The sequence below is a fragment of the Pelophylax lessonae genome, assembly GCF_965119305.1.
Source record: "Pelophylax lessonae genome assembly, chromosome: 6".
Classification (NCBI taxonomy): domain Eukaryota; kingdom Metazoa; phylum Chordata; class Amphibia; order Anura; family Ranidae; genus Pelophylax; species Pelophylax lessonae.
In genome coordinates, this window is record NC_138773.1 from 19,067,583 (window position 1) to 19,092,474 (window position 24,892).

Consider the following 24,892-nt stretch of genomic DNA (forward strand, 5'->3'; position numbering starts at 1 on the left):
TAACCATATAGTTTTTATTTCATGTTTATGCCTGTTATCTACTGGAAAACATTTGGAAACAAATACAGAAGTCACTGTGGGCGTACTACTGTCTGCAGCAGTGCATCAACTAAAGCCCTGATTTGATATGCCAACATCTGCGTCCATTAAAACAACTTTAAATGCACCTTTCTGTTTTTTTTTTTTTTTTATATTTCATTCTGATATTTGCTGAGGACATCATTTAAGCAGTAACCTTCTGAGTAGGTTTTATATAAATTTTTAGACCACCAGGCAGCCCCACAGAGGGTGAATTTGAAGTCTTTTCTTTAGCAGGACAGGCGTCCCTACTATTTGACTGGTGGACGGCTATGTGCACTTAATTTTATTCCTATTTAATTACATGAGACCATGCTTTAATGCAGAGATGTCAAAACTATGGCCCTCCAGCTGTTCAGGAACTAAAATTCCCATCGTGCTAAAGGGCCATAGCTTGGAAATTCCTGCTTTAATGGAATTATCCCCAGATATTAATTACGCTGTACTGATACTGACTTCAATGAGCTCTATTAAATTGTTTACTGATTTCCCTTGTCCTGAAGAAGCCAACAAGACCTGAGAAAAGCGTAGACATATGGGATTCTATGTTAGAATTACTGTATGTACACTATGTATAGAGCTTATTCTTTGCTTTATGTGAGATATATTTTGCCATCTTGTATTCAATGTGAAGGTAAAAAAAAAAAAAAAAATAGTAGGCATGCATGTAAAACAAATTCAAAAATGTGAGCTATTTATTTTATCTTTGAGGGTAGCATTTACTCCCCACTTTTGAGGTTTTGAAATTTTTGCAATAAATATGCTTTATTTTCCTGTTTTGGTATTATTTATTTCTATTACATATGTTGATGGCTTGGCATCCTCAATACTGCCTTGGGGAACATGTACCAGAGCAAAAAAAAAAATGTTCAGGCATTTTTCACTGACATTTACATAGGAAATTACATTTCCCATCTGACTTCTATTAAAAAAAAAAAAGCACACAAACCCTCCAAGAGTCACCCAAAACATTTATCAAATTTCATATCAAATATCAAATGATATTTATAAAATAAATATAAAAATATAGAAAATAATTTGCTGGCAAATTAAACTGTATCTTTTTTCTTTTATTTGTAAATGTCACTTTTGCTGTAGCATGTCCCTACACCGAGAATGCAAAAAGCCATTTGTGTATAGTTCCTTCCCAAAATGTTTACCAGACCCTTTGAGTATGGCATGCATTTTAAGGGGGTACCTTACATAAACAAAGGTCACTCCTTAACCACTTTAACCACTTAAGCCCCGGAAGATTTTACCCCCTTCCTGACCAGGGGGTATTTTGCGATTCGGCACTGCGTGACTTTAATGGACAATTGCGCGGTCCTGCGACGCTTTACCTAAACTAATTTGGCGTACTTTTCTTCCCACAAACAGAGCTTTCTTTTGGTGGTATTTGATCACCTGTGCGATTTTTTGATCATGCGCTATAAACAAAAAAAGAGCAACAATTTTGCAAAAATAACAATATTTTTCACATTTTTTTATATGAAATTCCTCAAAAAAAAATATGTAAAAATAATTTTTTTTTAACATTTTCGGCCAATTTGTTTTATGCTACCTATGTTTGGTAAAAAAAAAATCGCAAAAAGCGTATTTTGATTGGTTTGCTCAAAAGTTATCGCGTTTACTAACAAAGGGAAAGATTTTTGTCATTTTTGTTGTTTTTTTTTTTTTAACGTGTAATGGCGGCGATCTGCAATTTTTTTTTGCGGTACTGTGACATTGCGGCGGGAAGATCGGACCCCTGACTGACATTTCTGACACTTTTGGGGTTACCGGTGACATTACTACAGTAATCAGTGCTATACATATGCACTGTTACTGTAAAATGACACTGGCAGTGAAGGGGTTAACTTTATTTGAGAGGGAGGGGCTGTGTGTGTGTCCCTAGGGGCGTGATTCTAACTGTGATTGGCTGTGGCTAGAGGTGTAGGAACAATGATCAACGGTCCTACATAGTAGAACCGTATGATCACAGTTTCTACACAGGGGAGAATGACAGGCGGCTTGTTTACATCAGCCGCCTGCCTTTCTCCCTCTCCCCCGACGATCGCAGAGTGACCGGCAGGGGTCCGTGACTGACCGGTGCGCGCTCGCTCCCCAGAGCCTCACAGGCTAGCGACGTAGACCTACGTCGCTCTGCCTGTGAGGGGCTGACTGCCTCAGTAAATATACTGTGCGCAGTCGGCAAGTGGTTAAGACCGGTACCCGTTACGACGCTGTACCCAAACTAAATTGATGTCCCTTTTTTCCCACAAACAGAGCTTTCTTTTGGTGGCATTTGATCACCTCTGCGATTTTATTTTTTGCGGTACAAACAAAAAAAGAGCGACAATTCTGAAAAAAAAGCAATATTTTTCACATGTTTCACATTCTGCTATATAACATTCCCCCCCCCCCCCCAAAACAAATTAAAAATCAAAATGGTTTTCTGCTACATATTTTTGGTAAAAAAAATCACAATAAGCGTATTTTGATTGGTTTGTGCAAATGTTATTGCCTTTACTAACTACGGGAAAGATTTATGTATTTTTTTTTTTTCTAGTAATGGCGGCGATCTGCAATTTTTTGCGGTACTGCGACATTGCGGCGGACAGATTGGAGCCCTGACTGACATTTTTGACACTTTTGGGGGGACCAGTGACATTACTACAGTAATCAGTGCTAAAAATATGCTCTGTTATTGTAATAATGACACTGGCAGGGAAGGGGTTAACCCTGTGGGTGATCAAAGGGTTCAATGCATGTCTCATGCTTACTGACATGTGTGGGGGGGTTCTGTGACACAGACAGAGATTGCAGGTTCAGCTATGGTGAATCCTGTGATCTCTCCCAGTCTGTCACTGAGAAGATCCGCCTGCTTTGTTTTCGTAAGCAGGCAGGTCTTCTCACACTTTCCCCGATGGTCGGGGAAGGTAGACGGCGATCGCCAACCCTCCTCCTCCTCCAGCCCGACTCCCGCTGTGTCTAAAACACAGCGGGAGTGAGCCTCTGGTCTACGTCGCTGGACCCAGGGGAGCCACACTGCCGCAGTAGGATTACTGTCGGCAGTTGGCAAGTGGTTAAAGTGCTTGTTTGGGTAATAAAGGGCATCCTCTTGCAACAAAAAAAGGGGCATGTGGCCAACCTAAAAATACATACCAGTCCCTAAGCATGCACCTTAGCTGAACAAGAAAGGGTGGATGAGTGCATGGTCCATCCTCCTGAATCATACCAGGCCACATGCCCTCAACACAGAGAGTACCTTTCTGGGGAAAACCCCCTTGGCAAAGCATCTTATTGCCATGCTGACGAGGACAAGAAGCTCTTCCTCACAACCCTGGCTGTGGAGGTCTGCAGACAGGGGGCTCATTGGAATTTGGAAGCCCCCTTTGAAAATAAGGGGGCCCCCTAATACCTTTTGCCATAATGTGAATGACTAAGGGGTACACAGTACCCCTACTCCTTCAACCTCTACTCCTTCACAAGAAAAATGTAACCCAGAAATAAAAACATCAAGGTCTTTATTAAAAAATAAAAATGGCAAAAAAGTCCCGCGTTGTAGAAGAAATATCTTTACATCAAATGCTTCCTGGTGTGTCAGATATCTGTTCCCCCATCATTTGATGGGGTTCCATTCACCGGCCCCCTTATTCTTCCAGAGGCTGTAACTCTGAAAAAAGGACAAAGATCTGAAGAACTGGTGGCAGAACAGGTGGGTTCATTCTTAATTTGCAGGTTTTTTTTTTCCTTTTTTAATTAACTGCTTATATTTTTATGACCCAAGAGTATATGTAAAATAATTCTGGACTTCATAAGTTTTGCATTTGAAGCTTTTGTCCTTGCACGCCATGACTCATCTCTCTGTCACTTGCCTCTCTCCTCCTATCAGCATGAACTTTGCTCTGCAGCACACCTGAATGGATCCTTGTGCTGCTTCTCTGTTTCTCAGTCTCGTCTCAATTGCTAGAGGTAGATACCAGGTCAAATCCAGGTACTTGTAAACATGTGACAGAGATGAAAGGGTCTGGAGAAGCCACGGAGAACGTTATGCTACATGTAACATCGTTCAGTATGACTGGGTTGGTGGTGGGTCAGTGATGGTCTGGGGAGGCATATCCATGAAGGGACGCACAGACCTCTACAGGCTAGACAATGGCACCCTGACTGCCATTAGGTATCGGGATGAAATCTTTGGACCCATTGTCAGACCCTATGCTGGTGCAGTGGGTCCTGGGTTCCCCCTGGTGCACAACAATGCCCGGCTTCATGTGGCGAAAGTATGCAGCCAGTTCTTGGAGGATGAAGGAATTGATACCATTAAATGGCCCCCACACTCGCCTGACCTAAATCCAATAGAACACCTCTGGGACATTATGTTTCGGTCCATCCAACACCACCAGGTTGCCCCTCAGTCTGTTCAGGAGCTCAGGGATGCCCTGGTCCAGATCTGGGAGAAAATACCCCAGGACACCATCCGTCATCTCAAAAGGAGCATGCCCCAACGTTGTCAAGCATATACAATCATGTGGGGGCCATACAAACTACTGAGTACCATTTTGAGTTGCTGCAATGAAATTTCAGCAAAATGCACTAGCCTGCTGCATCATTTTTTCACTTTGATTTTCGGGGTGTCTTCAAATTCAGCCCTCTGTAGGATGATACTTTTTATTTCCATTAAACTATGTGGGATTATTTCATTCCTAACACATCACCCAGTCCATACCATTATAGATCCTAACACATCACCCAGTCCATACCAGTATAGATCCTAACACATTACCCAGTCCATATCAGTATAGATCCTAACACATAACCCAGTCCATACCAGTATAGATCCTAACACATTATCCAGTCCATACCAGTATAGATCCTAACACATTACCCAGTCCATACCAGTATAGATCCTAACACATTACCCAGTCCATATCAGTATAGATCCTAACACATTATCCAGTCCATACCAGTATAGATCCTAACACATTACCCAGTCCATATCAGTATAGATCCTAACACATTACCCAGTCCATACCAGTATAGATCCTAACACATTACCCAGTCCATATCAGTATAGATCCTAACACATTACCCAGTCCATACCAGTATAGACCCTAACACATTACCCAGTCCATACCAGTATAGATCCTAACACATAACCCAGTCCATACCAGTATAGACCCTAACACATTACCCAGTCCATACCAGTATAGATCCTAACACATAACCCAGTCCATACCAGTATAGATCCTAACACATCACCCAGTCCATACCAGTACAGATCCTAACACATTACTCAGCCCATACCAGTATAGATCCTAACACATTACCCAGTCCATACCAGTATAGATCCTAACACATAACCCAGTCCATACCAGAATAGATCCTAACACATTATCCAGTCCATACCAGTATAGATCCTAACACATTACCCAGTCCATACCAGTATAGATCCTAACACATTACCCAGTCCATATCAGTATAGATCCTAACACATTACCCAGTCCATACCAGTATAGATCCTAACACATAACCCAGTCCATACCTGTATAGACCCTAACACATTACCCAGTCCATACCAGTATAGATCCTCATCTTAACACATCACCCAGTCCTTACCAGTACAGATCCTAACACATTACCCAGCCCATACCAGTATAGATCCTAACACATTACCCAGTCCATACCAGTATAGATCCTAACACATAACCCAGTCCATACCAGTATAGATCCTAACACATTACCCAGTCCATACCAGTATAGATCCTAACACATCACCCAGTCCATACCAGTATAGATCCCAACACATTACCCAGTCCATATCTGTATAGATCCTAACACATTACCCACTCCATACCAGTATAGATCCTAACACATTACCCAGTCCATACCAGTATAGATCCTAACACATCATCCAGTCCATACCAGTATAGATCCAAACACATTACCCAGTCCATATCTGTATAGATCCTAACACATTACCCACTCCATACCAGTATAGATCCTAACACATTACCCAGTCCATACCAGTATAGATCCTAACACATCACCCAGTCCATACCAGTACAGATCCTAACACATTACCCAGTCCATACCAGTATAGATCCTAACACATTACCCAGTCCATATCAGTATAGATCCTAACACATTATCCAGTCCATATCAGTATAGATCCTAACACATTACCCAGTCCATACCAGTATAGATCCTAACACATGACCCAGTCCATATCAGTATAGATCCTAACACCTTACCCAGTCCATATCAGTATAGATCCTAACGCATCAACCAGCCCATACCAGTATAGATCCTAACACATTACCCAGTCCATATCAGTATAGATCCTAACGCATCAACCAGCCCATACCAGTATAGATCCTAACACATTACCCAGTCCATACCAGTATAGATCCTAACACCTTACCCAGTCCATACCAGTATAGATCCTAACACATCACCCAGTCCATACCAGTATAGATCCTAACACATTACCCAGTCCATACCAGTATAGATCCTAACACATTACCCAGTCCATACCAGTATAGATCCTAACACATTACCCAGTCCATACCAGTATAGATCCTAACACATTACCCAGTCCATACCAGTATAGATCCTAACACCTTACCCAGTCCATACCAGTATAGATCCTAACACATCACCCAGTCCATACCAGTATAGATCCTAACACATTACCCAGTCCATACCAGTATAGATCCTAACACATTACCCAGTCCATATCAGTATAGATCCTAACACATTACCCAGTCCATACCAGTATAGATCCTAACACATTACCCAGTCCATATCAGTATAGATCCTAACACATTACCCAGTCCATACCAGTATAGACCCTAACACATTACCCAGTCCATACCAGTATAGATCCTAACACATAACCCAGTCCATACCAGTATAGACCCTAACACATTACCCAGTCCATACCAGTATAGATCCTAACACATAACCCAGTCCATACCAGTATAGATCCTAACACATCACCCAGTCCATACCAGTACAGATCCTAACACATTACCCAGCCCATACCAGTATAGATCCTAACACATTACCCAGTCCATACCAGTATAGATCCTAACACATAACCCAGTCCATACCAGTATAGATCCTAACACATTATCCAGTCCATACCAGTATAGATCCTAACACATTACCCAGTCCATACCAGTATAGATCCTAACACATTACCCAGTCCATATCAGTATAGATCCTAACACATTACCCAGTCCATACCAGTATAGATCCTAACACATAACCCAGTCCATACCTGTATAGACCCTAACACATTACCCAGTCCATACCAGTATAGATCCTCATCCTAACACATCACCCAGTCCTTACCAGTACAGATCCTAACACATTACCCAGCCCATACCAGTATAGATCCTAACACATTACCCAGTCCATACCAGTATAGATCCTAACACATAACCCAGTCCATACCAGTATAGATCCTAACACATTACCCAGTCCATACCAGTATAGATCCTAACACATCACCCAGTCCATACCAGTATAGATCCCAACACATTACCCAGTCCATATCTGTATAGATCCTAACACATTACCCACTCCATACCAGTATAGATCCTAACACATTACCCAGTCCATACCAGTATAGATCCTAACACATCATCCAGTCCATACCAGTATAGATCCAAACACATTACCCAGTCCATATCTGTATAGATCCTAACACATTACCCACTCCATACCAGTATAGATCCTAACACATTACCCAGTCCATACCAGTATAGATCCTAACACATCACCCAGTCCATACCAGTACAGATCCTAACACATTACCCAGTCCATACCAGTATAGATCCTAACACATTACCCAGTCCATATCAGTATAGATCCTAACACATTATCCAGTCCATATCAGTATAGATCCTAACGCATCAACCAGCCCATACCAGTATAGATCCTAACACATTACCCAGTCCATATCAGTATAGATCCTAACGCATCAACCAGCCCATACCAGTATAGATCCTAACACATTACCCAGTCCATACCAGTATAGATCCTAACACATTACCCAGTCCATACCAGTATAGATCCTAACACATTACCCAGTCCATACCAGTATAGATCCTAACACATTACCCAGTCCATACCAGTATAGATCCTAACACCTTACCCAGTCCATACCAGTATAGATCCTAACACATCACCCAGTCCATACCAGTATAGATCCTAACACATTACCCAGTCCATACCAGTATAGATCCTAACACATTACCCAGTCCATATCAGTATAGATCCTAACACATTACCCAGTCCATACCAGTATAGATCCTAACACATTACCCAGTCCATATCAGTATAGATCCTAACACATTACCCAGTCCATACCAGTATAGACCCTAACACATTACCCAGTCCATACCAGTATAGATCCTAACACATAACCCAGTCCATACCAGTATAGACCCTAACACATTACCCAGTCCATACCAGTATAGATCCTAACACATAACCCAGTCCATACCAGTATAGATCCTAACACATCACCCAGTCCATACCAGTACAGATCCTAACACATTACCCAGCCCATACCAGTATAGATCCTAACACATTACCCAGTCCATACCAGTATAGATCCTAACACATAACCCAGTCCATACCAGTATAGATCCTAACACATTATCCAGTCCATACCAGTATAGATCCTAACACATTACCCAGTCCATACCAGTATAGATCCTAACACATTACCCAGTCCATATCAGTATAGATCCTAACACATTACCCAGTCCATACCAGTATAGATCCTAACACATAACCCAGTCCATACCTGTATAGACCCTAACACATTACCCAGTCCATACCAGTATAGATCCTCATCCTAACACATCACCCAGTCCTTACCAGTACAGATCCTAACACATTACCCAGCCCATACCAGTATAGATCCTAACACATTACCCAGTCCATACCAGTATAGATCCTAACACATAACCCAGTCCATACCAGTATAGATCCTAACACATTACCCAGTCCATACCAGTATAGATCCTAACACATCACCCAGTCCATACCAGTATAGATCCCAACACATTACCCAGTCCATATCTGTATAGATCCTAACACATTACCCACTCCATACCAGTATAGATCCTAACACATTACCCAGTCCATACCAGTATAGATCCTAACACATCATCCAGTCCATACCAGTATAGATCCAAACACATTACCCAGTCCATATCTGTATAGATCCTAACACATTACCCACTCCATACCAGTATAGATCCTAACACATTACCCAGTCCATACCAGTATAGATCCTAACACATCACCCAGTCCATACCAGTACAGATCCTAACACATTACCCAGTCCATACCAGTATAGATCCTAACACATTACCCAGTCCATATCAGTATAGATCCTAACACATTATCCAGTCCATATCAGTATAGATCCTAACGCATCAACCAGCCCATACCAGTATAGATCCTAACACATTACCCAGTCCATATCAGTATAGATCCTAACGCATCAACCAGCCCATACCAGTATAGATCCTAACACATTACCCAGTCCATACCAGTATAGATCCTAACACATTACCCAGTCCATACCAGTATAGATCCTAACACATTACCCAGTCCATACCAGTATAGATCCTAACACATTACCCAGTCCATACCAGTATAGATCCTAACACATTACCCAGTCCATACCAGTATAGATCCTAACAGATTACCCAGTCCATACCAGTATAGATCCTAACAGATTACCCAGTCCATACCAGTATAGATCCTAACACATTACCCAGTCCATACCAGTATAGATATCCAGCATTATATTATCCTCAGTGAGATCTGATGTGTTTTCAAAGTGTTCCATTCATTTTTTTTTTTTGAGCTGTGTACATTAAATGATGAAGCAATATTTACATACCGGTAGTCATATTAATGTGGATCTTTGATATTTGTCTGGAGTTCAGCTGAAAAAATCACTACCTGGAAATTGAAGAAGTATCAAGTAAGGTTTTAAATTATGGAAAAACTGAAACAAAATCAATATTTGCTGGGTTTCAACCAATGTCCATATGAAGCAATTCTCATGTGTTCCCTACTCCTCTTCTCTTCTGTAAACACTACTACCATTTAGTGATGATGCCTAAAAGATTGTCAACAGGAGGAAGGAGGTCCTGATTCCTGTATATAGATCTTTATATCACTAGAGGGATCACAAGAAGGAAGAAGGAGGTCCTGATTCCTCTATATCAGTAATGGCGAACCTTGGCACCCCAGATGTTTTGGAGCTACATTTCCCATAATGTTCGTCTACATTGCAGAGTGCATGAGCATCTTGGGAAATGTAGTTCCAAAAGATCTGGCGTGCCAAGGTTCGCCATCACTGCTCTATATAGATCTTTAGTTGTCACTAGAGGGATTTCCAACAAGAGGAAGGAAAAACTGATTCTTCATAATAGATCTTTAAACTGGAACAGTCACCAGAAGGAGGAATGAGGCTCTGATTTCCCTATATAGATTTTTAGTTATCACTAGAGGGGTCAACAGCAGGAGGAAGGAGGTCCTGATTCCTCTATATGGATCTTTATATCACTAGAGGGGGCACCAGCAGGAGGAAGGAGGTCCTGATTTCTTTATGTAGATCTTTATATCACTTAAGGGGTCACCAGCAGGAGGAAGGGGGTCCTGATTACCCTGTATAGATCTTTAGTTATCTCTAGAGGGGTCACAAGCAGGAGGAATGAGGTCCTGATTTCCTTATATAGATCTTTATATCACTAGAAGGGTCACAAGCAGGAGGAAGGAGGTCCTGATTCCTCTATGTAGATCTTTATATCACTAGAGGGATCCTCAACAGGAGGAAGGAGGTCCTGATTCCTCTATATAGATCTTTAGTTGTCACTAAAGGTATCACCAGCAGGAGGAAGGAGGTTCTGATTCTTCTATATAGATCATTGGGTATCACTAGAGGGATCACCAGCAGGAGGCAGGAGATACTGATTCCTCTATATAGATCTTTAAATCACTAGAAGGGTCACCAGCAGGAGGAAGGAGGTCCTGATTCCTCTATATAGACCTTTAGTTGTCACTAAAGGTATCACAAGCAGGAGGAAGGAGGTTCTGGTTCCCCTTTATAGATCTTTGGGTAACACTAGAGGGGTCACCAGCAGGAGGAAGGAGGTACTGATTCCATTTTATAGATCTTTAGTCTCATGGTGACTAAATACTGCCTCATGGTGTAGTATGTCTTTATTGAGTGGAATAACAATAGTGAACGCACATGCACACTCACAAGTCCTGATGAGCAGGAGCAGCTCAGCCAGAGGAAAGTTAGGCTCCACCCCCGGGAAGTAAATGATGATGCGGTTGGCTGTGCTAGCTGTCTCCACACAGGATCTCCGCTCTGTACTCCTAATGCTTGTCACTTAGCGCACTGTATGATGGGAAATGCATTTCAGGAAGCAGATCATCCCCTTCATCAGTCAGTTCAGCCATTTTACATGTACTATGCAGTTAATCCATTCACTCTACATGGAACTTCAGCTTAGGCGGCGCCCTGAACGGAAGTTCTCCTCTCCCCCTCCCTCCCTGCAATCTTCTGGGACATGTCAGAGGTCCCAGAATATTGCCGGCCAATCAAGACGCACAGCGCGACTCGCGCATGCGCAGTGGGTACCCGGCTGTGAAGCTGCAAACTGTCACAGCCGGGTGCCCACAGCAGTGATGCCGGCGCCGAGGGAGAGGATCGAGGCTTCGGGCGGCCGCATCGCTGGACCGTTGGACAGGTGAGTGAAATGGCTGGAACTCCGCTTTAAGGAGTTAATTATGGACTGCACATGAAAACACTACAATAAAAAATATTTTGTATATTTCATTAATTGGATTGAATTAACCCCACTGAGAATCTTTGGGATGTGCTGGAGAAGGCTTTGCGCAGTGCTCCAACTCTCCCATCATCAATACAAGATCTTGGTGAAAAATGAATGCAACACTGGATGGAAATAAAACTTGTGACATTTTAGAAGGTTATGGAAACAATGATACAGCGAATGCGTGCCGTCATCAAAGCCAACAAAATATTAGGGTGTGTGACCCTTTTTTTTTGCTGGCGACTGTTTTTTTGGCCAGGCAGTGTATATCCTGATGCTTTTTATAATACGGTGGGTTATGCTCACCAATATTTCTATGAAGACAATCCCAACATAGTAGAAGCAATTTACCTAATATAACACAGAGTGAGAAGCAATTGGATGAGATATTGGAAGGAGCAAATTCTACTTTGTGGATAAAAAGTAACAAAGGTCACATCATGAAGCTCAGGGAAAGAACAAGGAAGAAGAGCTTCAGAAAATAAAAGGAAAAAGATTATGAAGACTGAGATATGCAGGGAAAAAGAAATATGAGGAACTAATAAACGCTTATAGCCAGTGTTAAACTTTCCTGGGGGGGTGTAAGTCACTATTGGCTGCAGAAAAGGAAGAGACAATCATCAGAACCAGATACAACTAATTCTATCTACCATACCACAGAAACTTCTAATATCTTATAACTGCACCAGAGATGCCACCACTTTCCAGGCTTTATCCTACAAGGTCTGCAGGTTACCTATACGTCATATCAGGAATGGGGGTATGACTACCACACAGTAAGTACCTATATCCAAAGAAGTGTAAACCAAGTCTCTAAAATCTTATATAAGCGTTAATGTTAGCCCCTTCTCGACTGGAAGGATTTTCCCCCTTATTGATCAGGCCATTTTTTGCGATTCGGCACTGCGTTAATTTAATGGACAATTGCGCGGTCGTGCAATGCTGTACCTAAATAAAATTGATGTCCTTTTTTGCCCACAAATAGAGTTTCTTTTGGTAGTATTTGATCACCTCTGTGATTTTTATTTTTTGCGCTATAAACCAAAAATAGAGACAATTCTGAAAAAAAAAAAAAAAAAACCGAAAACAATATTTTTTTTATTTTCTGCTATATAACATTCCAAAAAAAAAAATTAAAAATCTATTTTTTTTCATCCTTTTAGGCCAATTTCTATTCTGCTACATATTTTTGGTAAAACAAACCCCAAAAAACGTATTTTGATTGCTTTGCGCAAAAGTTATCATGTCTACAAACTAGGGGAAAGATTGATGTCATTTTTATTTACTTTTTAATTTTTTACTAGTAATGGCATCAATCAGCGATTTCTAGCGGGTTTGCGACATTGTGGCAGACAGATCGGACCCCTAACTGACATTTGTGACACTTTTGTGGGGGGGGGGGGATAGTGACATTACTCCAGTAATCAGTGCTAAAAATATGCACTGTTACTGTGCTAATGACACTGGCAGATAAGGGGTTAACCCAGGGGTTAAGTGTGAGCCCAGGGGAGCACTCCCGCAAACCAATGTACCCATACGTAAGTTTGCACAGCCGAGCCAGCCGGTCTGTCGGCAAATGGTTAATATGATTTGGAAAATAATTTTCCATATTTTAAAATGTTCAGCATTCATAAATCTCCAGAAAACTTCCTTGTCTGGTCTTTACTTTTGCATAGGGCGACAATCCTCTCTTATTTTCTTTCATTTGTTCTTGGGTTGTCACCCTGTTACAAGCACACTCTCTCTCTCTCTCCCTCCTCTCTTTTCTCTCTCTCTCCTCACTCGCCCCCCCTCTCTCTCCTCTCTCTCTCCTCTTTTGCCCCCCTCTCTCTCCTCTCTCTCTCTCCTCTCTCGCCCCCCTCTCTCTCCTCTCTCTCTCCTCTTTCGCCCCCCCTCTCTCTCTCTCTCTCTCCTCGGTCGCCCCCCCTCTCTCTTTCCTCTCTCCCCCCTCTCTCTCTCTCCTCCCCCCCTCTCTCTCCTCCCCCCCTCTCCTCTCTCTCTCCCCCTCTCTCTCTCTCTCCTCCCTCTCTGATCTCTCTCTCACCTCTCTCTCTCTCGCCCTCTCTCTCTCCTCTCTCTCTCCCCCCTCTCTCTCACTCTCTCTCCTCTCTCTCCTCTCTCTCTCTCTCTCTTTCTCTCTCTACTCTCTTTCTCCCCTCTCCCCCCTCTCTCTCTCCTCTCTCTCCCCCCTCTCTCACTCTCTCTCTCTCTCTCCTCTCTCTCCCCCCTCTCTCTCTCTCTCTCTCTCCTCTCTCCTCTCTTTCTCCCCCCTCCCCCTCTCCCTCTCTCCTCTCTCCTCTCTCTCCCCCTCTCTCACTCTCTCTCTCTCTCTCCTCTCTCTCCCCCCTCTCTCGTCTCTCTCTCTCTCCTCTCTCACTCACTCTCTCTCTCTCTCTCTCTCTCCTCTCTCTCCCCCCTCTCTCCTCTCTCTCTCTCTCCTCTCTCACTCTCTCTCTCTCTCCTCTCTCCTCTCTCTCTCTCTCTCTTTCTCTCTCTACTCTCTTTCTCCCCTCTCCCCCCCTCTCTCTCCTCTCTCTCCCCCCTCTCTCACTCTCTCTCTCTCTCTCCTCTCTCTCCCCCCTCTCTCGTCTCTCTCTCTCTCCTCTCTCACTCTCTCTCTCTCTCTCTCTCTCTCTCTCTCTCTCTCCTCTCTCTCCCCCCTCTCTCCTCTCTCTCTCTCCTCTCTCACTCTCTCTCTCTCTCCTCTCTCCTCTCTCTCCCCCTCTCCCTCTCTCCTCTCTCCTCTCTCTCCCCCTCTCCCTCTCTCTCTCTCCTCTCTCTCCCCCCCTCTCTTTCTCTCTCTCTCTCCTCTCTCCTCTCTCTCCTCCCTCTCTCCTCTCTCTCCCTCCTCTCTCACTCCCCCCCTCTCTCTCTCTCTCTCTCTCTCTCTCTCTCTCTCTCTCTCTCTCTCTCTCTCTCTCCTCTCTCCCCCCTCCCCCCCTCTCTCTCCTCTATCTCTCCTCTCTCTCCCCCCTCTCTCTCACACTTTTTCCTCATATATGGATTTTACTATTCTGATTTGGACACTTTGAGAAATCTATTTTTGTGATTTTGTATGCACTGTTGCACTTTTTTCATTGAAAAGTGGAAGCATAATTGGATCTATATTGAAAGACTTTTGCACCATGCGCTTCTGTTTTTTCTACCTTATACATGTTTACATGCTACGTTTATTAGATTTTTGTGATTTTGTTATTACTATGTGTCACTATATATGTTGAATCCATTCAACCCAGTTTCTTAATTTTAGTGCAGCATTGTTTACGGTTTTATTTTCTATGATTGCCAGATCCATCCAGTGGCCACATTGAGGATATATCTAGTGTGATATTTTCTGGAAATACCCCAATCAGGAAATTTACACATTATGGCCCCTAAGCGTAGCTGATGATCGTAGGAAATAAATATGTATGGGGAGCCGTGGCAGCTGGTGAATGAAAATTTGGGGGGGGGTGGAAACAACCAACACCCCCCCCGGCGGGAGACCCGTGGGAGCTGTGGAAGGCAGGGGGAGGGGGGAGACGTCCCCTCCTTGTAATGACAGTCAAGCGGCTTCTCAGTTGCCATTACAAGACAGCCGACCATCGGCTATGGATGCCAGTACCGGAGTGATGCCTCTAGCTGCAGGCATCACTCCGGTACAAGCACTTTCCCTAAATATCAGCAATATCGGTAACCTCAGGGGCCAATTCTGATATATCGGGGAAAGTGCATATCGGCCCCCGATATATCGGTGTTGCCAATAATCGGTCGATCTCTAGACCATACGTCCCCTCCCTCTTCCTGGCCATTGGCCAGTAAAATCACTTCTCTTTTTAGCCAATCAGGAAAGGGGTCTCACGACCCGCTTCCTGATTGGCTGGGAGGAGAGTCAGTGTGATAATAGGGAATATTCATTCGCTATTGTCATACAACTGGGTGGGCTCAGGGCACAGTGCTCTGTGCCCCCAGAGCCCACCCTTTTTTTTAGCCTATTAGGGCCTTTGGATCTTATCACGTGCTTAAAAAAAAAAAATCCCCGGTTGGAATCCATGCGTCCGGTGCCCTGCATGTAGATTAGGGGACAGGACGCATGGATAGGGGGGGGGTGGCACCCCTGTGTCGTCAATGGACAGGCCACCACTGATGGGTAGGTTATTCATGATAGTTGTGGAAATGTTTAAAATGTTACTAAACCCAGGAGCCTGTATTCACTATATAAGAGAGAAGAGGCGGCAACTCCAAAGTCCTTGATGACAGCTATGTAAATCCTTGTGACATTCACATATCGAATCTTTTAGGAATAGACCCCTAAGTGTTTATCTATGTATTTAGTTATTTTATAATGACCGGTATACTTTGTTACTGTAAAATGTGGTGCCATTTCTCTTTGTTCATTTCTCCTCACCTTTGACTTTTCAGGAAATAAATTGATGGTTCGGTGATCCAGAAACGCTTGAGAAAAATAGCGACTGGACGAGGCGTTTCCATGATGGATGGGATAGAGAGACGGATGCTCACTAAACTTCTCCAGATAAGACAAATCCTGGAAGTGACACCAGGTAAGTCATAGTGGTATTTTCTTCAGTGAATGTCTATATATTGTTTTAGAGAGGGTGGTGGGGTGCAGGGGCAGCAGAGGACTTTGCTACTTCAATCATGACATGTTGATGGGTCCCTATCCAGCTCAACACTATAATTAAAGCACCAATGATACAAATTAACTGACACCACCACTGGGCTTTAAAGTGTATCCGAATGTATAACTTTTTCTCCTAGTTTTGTGTACAGAGGGTGAGGACCCCTGCTTTTTTTTTTTTTTTATTGATCAACTCATAAACAAACAACAGGAATGGCAAACAAAATAGTGAAGGGGTATAATTAGAGATGCACCAATATCACTTTTTAACACAGAGTATGAATACAGATACTCTTTCGCCAATACCTATTGCCTAGAAAGAGTAGGTAGGGGGTGGTTTTGGGGGGTAGGGGGTTGTTAGGGAGTCGGGGGAGGCTTGGGTGAGGGCAGTGTGGGGTGGGGGATAGAGGGGTAAATGGGGGTAGGGTAGTTGAGGGTGGGGTGAAATAGGGATTGTGGAGTGGGAGAGTTGGGATGGAAAAGGCTGTGATCGCTGGGGATGGGAGGGTCATTGGGAAACATGGGGGCAGATGTGACAGTTGGTGGGGGAAGGAGGAGGCAACACAGGGTGGGCGAAGGACACAACACAGGGAGGGCACAACACAGGTGGCAAGAGAGAGTGGTACAGGGTGTTAGGAAGGCACAATACAGGGGGTTATGAGGGCACAGTACAGACCCCCCTTCATCAGTATAGACTCCTCCTTAGTGCAGACCCCCCTTCATCAGTATAGACCCCTCCTCAGTGCAGACCCCCTCTATCAGTATAGACCCCCCTCAGTGTAGACCCCCCTCCATCAGTATAGACCCCCCTCCATTAGTATAGACCCCCCTCTATCAGTATAGACCCCCCTCCATTAATATAGACCCCCCTCAGTGCAGACCTCCCTCCATTAGTATAGACCCCTCCTCAGTGCAGACCCCTTCTATCAGTATAGACCCCGCCCCTCAGTGCATATCCCCTCTATCAGTATAGACCCCACCTCAGTGCAGACCACCTCTATCAGTATAGACCCCCTCAGTGCAGATCCCCTCTATCAGTTTAGATCCCCCTTAGTGCAGACCCCCCTCCATCAGTATAGACCCCACTCAGTACAGACCCCCTCTATCAGTACAGACCCCCTTTTATTAGTATAGACCCCCCCCTTAGTGAAGACCCCTCTCTCCACTTGTGCTAGTAAGGTGGGGGTTTGGATATGTGCTGGACGGGTGCTGTGGGAGGGGATTTCAAATCCAACCCCCCGCTTCTAGCGTAAGATCTTCCTCTCGCCTCCCAAAGCACCTCCCCAGCACATATCCTCTTAAACCCCACCCCCATCACTCCTCCATCATTTTTAACTTGGCCCCCCTTCCTGGTCACTGTCCCCTCCTCTGTCCATCTACATTACAATAAACTCCAAAACAGCACAGGATATGCACTGGTGTGTGTTTCCCTCCTCCTTTGTAGATGTACACAAAGAGGAGGGGGAGGAGGCTTTGATCCACTCTGCTTTGTGATGCAGTGGGCGAGAGATGCAGATCAGTGTAGGGGTGAGGTGTTATCGGTGCCGCTACCCATAGGTGTCACCCCTCTGGCGGGTATCATCCTGGTGCGGTCCGCACCCCCTTGCGATGCCACTGCGGCCCCGCCCCCAGCTGATGTCACTTCCATTATCCGGAATTCTGGTATCAGGTATCGATATAGGTGCAACCCTAATTATAATTATTCATAATATGATCACATAAAATAATAAACATTAAAATAATAAATCCATTAAATAAAAGTGATACATCCCTTTACTTTTATGGCACAAGAAAAGGTTATCAGAGGAAGTCTCAAAGGCACCGCATCCCAACAAATGAACATAGGACAACAAGTATCACGGACCATTGGTAAAATTCATAGATTTTATTCCATTTGACTAAAAAGTGTAGAAGTCACAAAATGTGACACACAAAGTAGAAGTCACAAATGTGAAAACACATATAAGCGAAAACATTAAAATGACTGCATCAAATCATTTTCATTTTGGATGTTGACAAACATAATCAGTAGTTAGTTAGTTTTATGAGGTGATAATCCCGACATGTTTCGCCAAAGAATTTGGCTTCCTCAGGGGATATTTGTTATCACACCTACATGAATAAATCTAAATATAGTATAGTCACCATTGTTGCAAAAAATATACATTTCAAATCATCAAATAATTTTCAAATAGTCTCAATTACATAGGATAAAACACTTAAACTCTACAAAAAATTACAATAATAATAATAATATTTTTTATTTTTATATTTATTTTGCAGCCCTGATAAAGGGGGAGTGTTATGGCCTCTGAAACACATTTGCACATTTTATGTAATCATAATATGAACAACTTAAGCATTTGGACTTCTTCACCATGTGGTTTGTTTATGCTTTAAGCCACAGTCTGGGTATCCGCCAGAAGGGAGCCATGTTTAAAATGAGCAACCTTCACAGAGCAAGTCGGTTAATCAAATGTTTATGATTGCTCCATTCCTTTAAGTTAACACATCCTCTTGGATATGGGATGTGAGTGGCAGTTGTCTGATTGGTCAAGCTTAAAGAGCAAATTAAAGACTCATAGGATGGTTCAGAGTGTCTACCAAAAAAAAAAGCATAGGTGGCAGAGCCCTTATAGTGTAAAGTTTCTACAGATCAATACCAACAATATAGATGTTAGGCAGAAAGAGAAAAAGAAAAAATGATTTACATCTGGTCAGGTTATGGTCACCCCATGGGGTAAAACATGCAACCCTCCATGATTGCAGATGAAGATAACCCCTGTCTCCTTGCGGGATGGGCTCAATCACTCTCAATGCCTAGGCAGTTCCGATCCTGAGTCTGGGGGGGCTATCAGGCCATTGGTAAGGATTTTTCGATAGGAGAAGGACAAAAGACCTGTTGAAGATCTGATCAGCAGAGGAGCTCGTTAGAGTGTGTGGTGGGATTGTAGTATGTCTATGGATGGATTGGAGTTGTTATATGAATAACAAAGAACTTAATTTCACTGAAAAGATGCTCCAGGAAGCCTGGAACCAGAAAATGAAAACTTGTGTATATCACCCTAAACTGAGGTGTTGTTTGTGAGCCACAAAACGTGTCTCTTCGGTGAAGTAAAGTTCTTTGTTATTTATCCAACATCACAACTTGGATCCATTCATAGACACACCACAATACCAATACATACTCTAACAGGTGCCTCTGCTGACCGGATCACCAAAAGGTCTTTTGTCACTTTCCTACCCAAGAAAACTCTCGGGTATTTATTTTTTTGGTTTTCATTCTCCAATGAGCAGATTCATCAGCCTTATTCATGATGGTCATTAACATTGGGGCACAAAGTATGGAAAAATCCAACATTTTAGAATTATCTCCACAGCAAGAGATGAGAGGAAATCTTCCAACAGGGACAACTTTTAAAAAGGCAAATATCTAGGAGGTGAATTTACCTTATTTTAAAGATATTACCTGGCAGGAGTTTTAACCCTTCCCTAATCTATACGAGTTTAAAAGGAAAATTATTGGCAATAGCTACACTTTAACAAATGGACATTTAAACTGGCCTGGACATGTAAAACTATAAAAACATTCTTAAAGGAACTGGAAAAAATGGTTATTCTGTAAACTGACATCGCTCCTCTGGATATATTGAAGGGGAAGTTATTCTTTATATCTTGTTGATGTGGAATCTTTTTAATTACGTCATATAAAACATTACAATTATGTTATTTAATTTATCCTGGTTCAATAAAAACGTGTTGTATTTTCTTCCAGAACCTTTATGTTTACCTGGCCAACAAGTTCAGGATGGAAGATCCATCAACAAGGTAAAATATCATCAACTCAACTCAAATACCTTAAATAAAGGTCTGTACGCACTACCATCTCTAAACTCTAAGTGTTCCAGGTAATTGGTTTGATGTTTCCGTAACTCTCCATAAGAGTGCTGTAAATGTAGTAAAAGCTAATTTAGGCTCATGTGGCCTTCTGGATCCTGCTTCGAAAGGGAAGTACCAAAATAATGACCCCCACACACTTCCTGTTCAGAGTATGTGCCTGGGGAGATTATAGTTGTTGGATTCATCTGTACCACACCACCATTGCCTGAAAAACATATTACAGAAATTGGTGGTGGGGTTTACCTACAGTTTTTTACATGACAGGGAAAGCTGCCATATGCATGTAGACTTGTTGCTTAGGAAAAAATGGACTGCAAGCCTGATTTGTTGAGTCAGTTGTCAGTATTGTTTGGGGCTCTTTTGTTATATTTTATTTAAATAAAAAAAAAAAAACGAATAATAATTAGAGAGTTTTGCGGATTTGCTGATATCTGCTGTCAAAAACAAATCTGAAAATTCTGATGGCTCATTTTTGCTGCTAATCTTGGTTATGGGCCATGGAAAAACGTAGCATTTTGTGAATTTAATACTTGTGAGTAGGGATGATCGAACGGTTTCGGTCGACCATCGGCTCGACCCGAACATTGACTGTTCGAAATTCGGCCGAATTTCTAACTTTTTGCTGAAAAAGTTTGGAATTCGGCAACCAGAACCAACCAAAATGCTATGGGACAGGAACTGGGCTTTAAAAGCCGGTGATTGGACCAGAACCATCAGTAAAATGTGATTGGAGTGACTAGGGGGTCCAGAGGCCAATCAGTAGTGAATACGCCCCCCAGTATATAAGATAGCCCCGCCAAATCTCTAGCATTGTAATACAGGGGCTGTGGAAGAGAGTGGAAGCAGTTCTGTTACTCCTGCTTCAAAGTGTCATTTAGCAATTAATAGTGTGAGGAAAGGGATATCTAGTGTAGTTAGGGTACTATTTTCCACTATAGTTAGATTTAATAATCTAGTTTCTGTAGGGAAAGTGTTAAGTGTCAGGGGACTGTAGTGTAGTGTAGGGTTAACTGACTCTGACTGCTATGGCAGGGTGACCAAACCCTTCCATGTCAGGGTGACTGCCATAGAAAGCCATAGAAAAAAGATTGTTTCTATTAGAATTGCTATAGAACAGGATAGCGGCTTCGCTCCTTTCACACCTGGCTGTTTTGTTGCAGGCATTTTATTGGGCTTTTTTTGTGGACGTGTTTGGAGGCAGGCATGACATCTGAACTTCTGTGTAGGGGTATATATACACGCACACATGTATGTATATATACACATACACACACACATATAGGTGTGAAAGTAGCAGAACCCTATGGCTGCGCTAATGAAATTATTAACAGCCATAAGGCTTCGCTCCTTTCACACATATATGTGTGTATGTGTATAAATACATATATGTGTGAGTGTATATATACCCCTATACACAAGTTCAGATGTTATGCCTGCCTCCAAAGACGCCCAAAAAATGCCCAAAAAAAACGCCTGCAACAACAAACCTAGGCGTTTTTGTAGCAGACGTTTTTTTTGGGCATTTTTTGGGCGTCTTTGGAGGCAGGCATAACATCTGAACTTGTGTATAGGGGTATATATACACTCACACATATATGTATTTATACACATACACACATATAGGTGTGAAAGGAGCGAAGCCCTATGGCTGTTAATAATTTCATTAGCGCAGCCATAGGGTTCTGCTACTTTCACACCTATATATGTGTATGTGTATGTGTATATATACATACATGTGTGTGTGTATATATACCCCTACACAGAAGTTCAGATGTCATGCCTGCCTCCAAACAAGTCCACAAAAAAGCCAATAAACGCCTGCAACAAAAAGCTGGGTGTGAAAATAGCGAAGCCGCTATCCTGTTCTACTGCAATTCTAATAAAAACAAACTTTTTTTTATGGTTCTGGACATGCTACAGAGCTAAAACTTCACAGGTACACCTTTTAGACCCCCCAGACACTAAATCCAAAGAAATCTCTTTTTTTTTTCCAATCATTTTTTCAATAATTGGCTCTCTATCCAAAATGACCATTTTTTTTTTAGGGGCATTTATTGGGTTTTAGGGCTTCAAAATTGTGTTTTTTTTATTACCGAAGTTCAGATCCCATTGATTTCAATGGGGTTCTGAAATCCGGGCCGAACTTTCGGGAAGTTCGGGTGTTCTGGTCGAACCGAACTTTTCAAAAGTTCGATCATCCCTACTTGAGAGTTGTGGAACCATAAACCCACATTGAGTTTATAAATGTTACATCAGTTCAGAGTCACTCCTCTGCCACATACAGTATGTTGGAAGAACCTACATATATTATTTTCAAGTCATGCTAGTGCTAACCACAATGCATGATGGGTCAGATGAATCTCAACCCAATTCCACGGTAGCCAGTATAAGCATGCATCATTTCAAAAAGGTCTGTTTCTTGAGGTCCTAGTGTGAAATGTCTTATTTTAGGGGGGCATTAAATATTAGATTGCTCCAGTCTTTTGGTTTATTATTCACAACAGGATAATAAAACAATTTTATTCAATAGTTTTTTTTTTCTCTTTTTGGGTGGAGCAGAAGTGATTATCTACCATTTCACATTTGTTAATTTCTGAAACTATTCCAGGGAATTTTCTCCCTCTTTTATCTTATCTTCTCTTACCTTACCTTAGGGAAATTCCTGCATACAGTTAAGAGACAGTTTGTTCTAAATTTCAAGATAAACCATTGTAAGAAAAATAGGAAGGTTTTCTTATAGACATTCCTCTAAAAAAAAGTTCTAGTAACCTGTTTTTCATATTTTTTTTTTTCAAATTTTATCTTTATTTATTTAAGTTCAGTTACATATACATTTTATTCATTGCATTTTAACATTCAAATTTATCAGTATCATGATTACAAAAATATAATAATTCAATCTAAAGCATCTCTTAGTTGTACCTATAACTGATCCCAAATCACCATTTTTCTTCTCTTTTCTTTCTTTATCCCCTCTTAACAATAGCAAACCACATAAAAAAAAAAAAAACAATTGTTTTTTTCCATGCAAGCCATACGGGCTTTAGTATTCTGTTGATCATATTTTGTTTAACTATATTCCTTAAATTAGTTCTTATTCTATGTTTTTTATATTATTGCTCTGGCTTCAGTACTTTCTTGGCACTTTTCCACTGCAAGCACCGGCTCGGCTCCACTCGGCACTGCTTGGCCCAGCTCGGCTCGGTTTGCTTTTTTTTACTGCGTGGTACGAGTCGGCACCTTTCAGCACTGTATAGGCTCTACTCGGCTCGGTTTGCTTTTCCACTGTTGTAGAACTTAGTAGTAAGTGGGTGGGATTACAACGATTCTCTGACCAATCAGTGGCTAGTGTTGACAAACAATCAATGCTGCATGCAAAGGATTGTGGGATATGGTATTGGTACGGCCTGCTTGGAACCCCAACCGAGGTTGTACTGTTTAACCTTCCTAGCAGTATTCCCGAGCATGGCTCGGGGGTTACATTTCAGAGCCAAAAGCGGTAACCCCGAGCCACACTCGGGGTACCGCCAGAAGCATCGCTGGATCCTGTAAAAGAGGTTTCTTACCTTGTCACCGGGATCCAGCGATGTGTCCGGCGGTGTCTAGCGGCAGTTCTTCCTCCCGATCGTCTCCGTGCCCCGGCTTCCGTCTCCTGCGACGTGACGTTCGCAGGGGGGTGGAACCGGCGGCAAATTCAAATGTAAAAACACACCAAACACACTGATACCATTCAAAATTAAATAAATTCACATTTCATTGCCCCCCCCCCCCCCAGTGCCCTTTCCTGCAGTTTTACTGTACTTTTTATATATATAAATATATATACGTACATATATACGTAATTCTTGTGAATGAGCAGCCCAAACCAGCTGTATGCATTACATATATATATATATATATATATATATATATATAATATATGTATATATATATATATACATATATATATATATATATATATATATATATATATATATATATATATATATATATATATATATATATATATATAAATGTATGCTGTTGGTTTGGGCTGCTCATTCACAAGAATTACATGCAAAATAATGGTACCTCTTTCAGCACCTAAAATCCAAAAGAAACATACCACCAGGGAGGTTAAGCGAGCCGTACCGAGCCGTACCATGTAGTGGAAAAGCGCCGCTGTACCAAACCGTACCGAACCGCTCTAACCCGTACCATGCGGTACCATGCAGTGGAAAAGTGCCAAACCGAGACAAACCGATCCATACCATGCAGTGAAAAAGCGCCATCTGAGTTACTGCTCCAGATCAAGAGTTCTGATTTCACTCAACACATAAAAATGTTTGGTCAATGAGTTAGAAAATCCTAAAGATAGAGAATTAATTTAATATCCAGGTAACTAGACTTTAAAAATGGAGGTCAGCGATGGAAGCTCACTTATTTCTCTAAAGACAAT

The 24,892-nt window shown here is 42.2% G+C and overlaps 1 protein-coding gene across 1 annotated transcript in view; it reads left to right on the forward strand.

The window, feature by feature from the left end:
- The window catches only part of LOC309557628 (uncharacterized protein), a gene marked incomplete at its 3' end in the record, with an annotated part of 126,498 nt that overhangs the window by 33,324 nt on the left and 68,282 nt on the right, over nucleotides 1-24,892 (forward strand).